The 5,938-nt window shown below is 39.8% G+C and overlaps 1 long non-coding RNA gene across 1 annotated transcript; it reads left to right on the top strand.

The window, feature by feature from the left end:
* Positions 1 to 377: 377 nt before the first annotated feature.
* LOC131138013 (uncharacterized) lies at positions 378 to 5,100 on the top strand. The gene is made up of 3 exons (XR_009132025.1): positions 378 to 531; positions 2,350 to 2,513; positions 3,997 to 5,100. It is a non-coding gene; the product is annotated as an uncharacterized LOC131138013 (long non-coding RNA).
* The last annotated feature ends 838 nt before the right edge of the window (positions 5,101 to 5,938 follow it).

The following is a 5,938-nucleotide window of genomic DNA, read 5'->3' as shown; positions in this document are numbered from 1 at the left end:
CAAAGCGTAAACCGGCACATTCCACACACAGAAGCCTGATGTGCAAAGTCACCGTGCTACATTTTTAACCCCTAAGAATCCACAACACTTTAAATGTGTTCAAATCAGTCCTGTGCCGGACTTGAACTCATGAAGTCACATATAGGAAGCTTTCTGGAGTGTGTCATGTGACTATATGAGGAAACGGTATCCTTACGTAAGCTAGCTCATATCCAAAAGCGTATTTTTTTGGCCATTAAAGCACATTTTTAAGTCAATTAACATATATTTATTGAATCAATTTATACAAAAAACAAGCTACAAAACAACTTGAAGTGGTTGTCATGTAGTCAGGACACGGCGGCCCCAAAATGGCAGCATGTCAGGTAAGCTAGCTCATATCCAGAAGCGTATTTTTTTTGCCATTAAAGCACATTTTAAAGTCAATTAACATATAATTATTGAATCAATTTATACAAAAAACAAGCTACAAAACAACTTGAAGTGGTTGTCATGTAAGGACACGGCGGCCCCAAAATGGCAGCATGTCAGGTAAGCTAGCTCATATCCAGAAGCTTATTTTTTGCCATTAAAGCACATTTTCAAGTCAATTAACAATTGTAATGCTTTAATTGGGTGTCAAATATGACAATCCAACTGTATTTACTATATTTATTGAATCAATTTACACAAAAAAACAAGCTACAAAAGAACAACTTCAAACAACAACTTCCAAAATGGCAGCGTGTCAGGTAAGCTAGCTTATATATTTTTTGCCATTATTTTGCCATTAAAGCACATTTTAAAGTCATTTAACAATTGTAATGCTTTAATTGGGTGTGAAATACGACAATCCAACTGTACTTACTATATTTATTGAATCAATTTATATAAAACAAGCTACAAAATAACAACTTCAAGTGGTTGTCACTTGGCAGTGTGTCAGGTAAGCTAGGATATTTCCAAAAGCTTATTTTTAGCTCCTTTAAAGCCATTTAACAATTCTAATGCATTAATAGGGTATCAAAAATACAGTCCTATTCAATTAATACATATAAAACAAAGTATGGACATAACACCATTGGGCTAATAGCTAAGATGCTAATAAGACACTCGATAAATGTCACTGTTTCAATGATTTTTAGTGAGTATATGTTTGTGTTGTTTGCTACACAAAAAGGTGTCAAGTTGGGTTATTTTAAAATAAGGGATACATTTAGCATTTAGAACAACATAACGCATGTCATGCATAATTATTTTGAAAAACCTTTTTTATACGTTGAAAAATTTGTATTTAGCTTTGTAGCGGAATGTTCCAAGTCACGGCTAACTGGCAATACTCTACCAAAACGGCAGGAGGGTGATGTTTTCCCGAGCGTGAGCAACCACAACTCTTACAGACTAGCTATTTAGCTTCCTGTGTATAAATAGATATAAGTGTACACAAATCTAGAAAACCAAAACGGCATTACTCGAAACACTGCATCTACATATCACGTATCTTTTAGTCATAGGTTCAATAAAACATTATGAAAGTAACATACACTCATATTACATGAATGTATTTCATGTTATATAAAAAGCTTGTTTTCATTTATGAGAAATATGTCCTATCACTTTCAATACTCTTGATAGATTCGGGCTATGACCCTGGGTGTCAGCGAGGGGACGACGAGTAAGATCTGCAAATGATATCATTGATTGATTATGCCTTTAACAAAAACGAAAAACAGTCCTGCGTCTTTTATGGATCCTGGATTTCTTTCTTTCTGCAGAAGAAAGGCTAGCCAAGCGCCAGACATGCGACAATCCCGCAGCCAATGTCAAAACCGTGGCCAGGTTGAAGTCTATGGGGGATGGTTCGCCGTCACCGACCGCCTCAGCGATAGCGGCAGTGGCGCATAGACGGAGGGGGGGGTTAGGAGTCGCTCTATGCTTAAAGCCGGCGGGGGCCAGCTGGCGGCCGTATAGGTGATCAATCAGCTCCATTACAGCAGTGTCACTGCAGAGTCTGGAGCGTCCTACCCATCACCCCTCTGTGTACACACACACACATACACATTAGCACATCGTATCTAGTCTAGACTGGAAATAGAAGCCATTTGAGTGATGAAAATGCTCCACAAGAGCCAATGCCGTGCAGTGACAGATAAGCAATCCAGTCACTGTTACACACAAATTACATTTTTAGATCCGTTTGAATTGCACAGAAGATGAAGTAGTTCAAAGCATCCAAAAATAGAACAGGCTGTTTTTCATTCTTAAGTTGCACCGACAATGAACCCGCAGAAATGATGCAAGCAGGAGACGCTCAATATGCGATGAAGCAACGCCTTTTCCATAAATGACCATCATGTCTTGTCACACCAGTCAGCAGATCCTGCCCTTGTCCCCTGCCCTTCTCCAATCAATGCCATTGATCTGTCCCGGGGGGGTCAAGGGGCGAGAACGTATCAATAGGAGAAGAGTGGCTGATGCAGCATTCAGAGACGGGCTGACTCCAGACAGATCGATGACGTCCCTGTCTGCCATTGGTGCGTATGATTATTCATTTGCCATTTACTCAGCTGCGTTGGGAGAACAGTGGGATGCTTAGAAAGTGACGATATGGGGCAGCCAGATCTGACCAGTTTAGTCTGGCCGGGGAGAACTTTGAAACTGATATAATGGCAGCCGACAGTCCTTTTTGGGTAAATGTCGAAAATAATGTAGTCATAATTTACAATGTATTAACTCATTCGGTCCCAGCCATTTTCCCAAAACCAGTCCCTCTGGGTACTGGCCATTTTTGATGATTTTTATACTTTTTGACATTTTGGATTATGATTTTCAGTTAATAATGTGTTGTTGGGCTGTATCGACCAAAAGATGACTGTCTGTGTCCATCTTTTTGGTCAATGTCTGTATACAACAAAGGATAGACTAAGTTAGACTAAGATAGACTAAGGTTAGACTATCATCTTTCATCCGGAAAAAAAAAAAGTTTTTCGTTTTTCACTTTTTCACACTGCACCAAACATGATCTCTTCTACTGTGCAGTTGCATCATCACCTCTTTGTGCCTCTCGCATAAAAACATGTGTAAATACGTCTTTGGGAGTGAACGATCAGGATGAAATAAACGTATAAACTCCACTGGACCTCATCCAAATTTACTCTCCAGCGCGGTCATTGAGGTCCGAGGGCCAGCTCCAACCCAAGACGAGACTTAAGACCAGGGGAAACCGAGCCTTTTCTGTGGTTGGCCCCAAGCTATGGAACTCTCTCCCCTCCCAAGTAAAAAAAGGCCCCCAACATTGAAATCTTTAAGTCTCGTCTTAAAACCTACTTTTATTCTCTGGCTTTTAACTCGGAGTGAGTCGTATGGTCCTGTGTCTTTTAGTTCTTTCTTTTTATTTTAATTGTTTTTATTTTTATACTTTTATTGCTTTGCTTCTTCTTTTTAATATTTTAGTATCTATTTTACTATTTTATGTCTTATTTGATCTTTTAGTTTTGGATTAAATTCAATTTGTACCTTTATTTATTGTATTTTATTTTTACTTTTTTATTTTACTAGTCTGTGCAGCACTTTGGAAACTCTGTTTATAAAATGTGCTATATAAATAAAGCGGATTGGATTGGATAAATAAGTTTTTGGTAGAGAATGAGTTAATAACTACTCATCACAACATAATATCAGTATATGCTGTGTTTGTTTAAGTCTGGTTTCCGGAAAGTGTCCTATAAACGTCACTTACAGTGTCAACTTATTTTCTCAGATAAAAAATCTGGTCTCTTCAACTACCAATTTTTTTTTTGTCCTTGATTGTCACATGTAAGGAATCGACTTTCTGTTGTGCTTCAACCCCCGGGCCTGACTGCATGCGAGCATACCAAATGTATGAATGTTTTGAATAACTAAAGAACCTTGAGTCTCAGGGCAGACTGACTTTTCAAAGAGGCTATTATAGCAGCTGGATGGCATGCTTGAAACACCCCTATCTAATCCCATAATTTATTTGTTCAACCATCCCAGAAATGAAGACCCAGCTGGAAGCAATGACTTTTCAATGCGCTGTTGGGCCAGTTGGACAAGGGGAGTGCTGAGACAGCACGGTTTTCGAACCAACAATGCTTTGCTCAACACATCTGGAGGGAAAAGTGGCTTTCAGAGGTGAGAAAGATGGAAGAGTTCACGGTCCTTAAAATAATCTCGGTGCTAATCTTGTCAAAAGTAATCTAAACATACGTCATACGTAGAGACAGACGGGTATTCACGATCAATTGGAACACTAGACCCGCAGAATTCAACTAAAATCCAAATAGTTCCAGATCCAGAAATTGGTCCGGTCCGAACAATTGACCCATAGGATCAGGATTTAAGTGGATTGTTCATATAATTCACCGAGACTTCTTATTTTTGGTGACCTGAGTTTAAACCTGAGTGGGTATGTTTGGTCAACTGGCACTGTCCACTTTTCACTTCGAGAGCAACATGTGTATTTTCTCTCGCCTCATGGTCAATTGCCTCTCACTCAGTCTTGTTTCTTGGTCAGAGGACTTTGTGAAACTGATAAACCAGTACCATGAAATCTAAAAAAAGTCTCCTATCCAAACTTAAAATACTTCATAATTGATTGACTGTAGGTCCTGGTCCGTATTTTGTCCGGAATCAGACCATGTGCGCTGTAGAAATCCTCCCCCTGAGGACTCTAAGTGGGTTTCGAATATAGGATAAGGGAATCTTAAAGAACCAAATTATAGAATGTGAACCAGATTGTTTATTCCTGACAACAATACCTAATACAGACGTCCGGGCTTCTCTGCAGTCCCTGTATGCCTACAAGTAAGCGGGTCTTATTACAGCGTAGCTACAAAAAAGCACCCTTCCTTCCCCTGCCTTATACACTCGAGGCTGGAGTCCTGAGGCTGGAGTCCTGGACCAATTAGCTTTCGCCACTGCCCTTGCAGTGAACATTCTGCAAGTTGTCATATGCGTACTCGATGTTTCCACCTTAACTGTCAGATGTCACGTTAGTCCTTTTTTGTGTGGGTGCTCTTATAAGTATCCTTTGTATTTGTGAGACTATGTGTTAGCTTTTATCTTTAGCTAGCAAAATACCTTCAGCGCCAATTAGTGATCCCTGCACGAGTCTATCAACGAAGACAGTATAATAAAATTCCTGCAAATATCTACTATTAAGTCGTCAGGGGAAATGCTGCTTGCATGAGTTCTAACCAGAATCAAGTCATATTTCTCCCATAGTAGCTTCGCTGCACTGGCTTGCCATAAAAAATGTAAAATTGATTTTCAAATCCTCCTCCTCACATACAAAGCTACTACATGACCAGGCACCATTGTACCTTAAAGACCTTTTGATGCCTTATCAACACAGAAAGAACGCTGCGCTCCCAGAGCTTACATTTACTTGTGGTCTTATGAATTTTTACAAGTACAATGGGCGGTACAGCCTTCAGCTATCAGGCTTCTCTACTGTGGAACTTCCTGGTTCAGTCCGGGGGGGGGGGATCAGAGTCAAGAGTACAGTTTTTCCTCGCAGCCTGTTGGTTGCCTTGAATGTATGAGTTAGATGTAGCAGTTAGCTATATATCCATAGGAATGTCGTTGTTTGTTTTTATGCGGATGTGTGATCATATGAAGAATAGGATCGAACTTAGAAAATAAAGGTGGATCTTGGGTTGCTCGGGAATTGCGTGGATCATATTGTTTTCCAGAAACCAGCTTGTTGACAGTGGCTCGGCTGGTCTCCAACATGAATACCAGACAGGTGTCGGTATATCTTCAGATATAATCATAGATTAGCTAAAATAGCTGTAACCGGGGTGACATGTAAGGGGTTTGAGCTTTTGAGATTTATCTCAGGTTTCTTGCTATAAATGTAAAAAAAACACTATTCTCTTTGTTATCGTTGTCAATCCATGCTCGGTGCTTCTGCCAATTGGACTCCCCAAAGATC

Source organism: Doryrhamphus excisus, chromosome 11 (genome assembly GCF_030265055.1).
Source record: "Doryrhamphus excisus isolate RoL2022-K1 chromosome 11, RoL_Dexc_1.0, whole genome shotgun sequence".
NCBI lineage: Eukaryota > Metazoa > Chordata > Actinopteri > Syngnathiformes > Syngnathidae > Doryrhamphus > Doryrhamphus excisus.
Note: the sequence above shows the minus strand (reverse complement) of the source record. Positions and strands in the feature narration are given on the sequence as shown.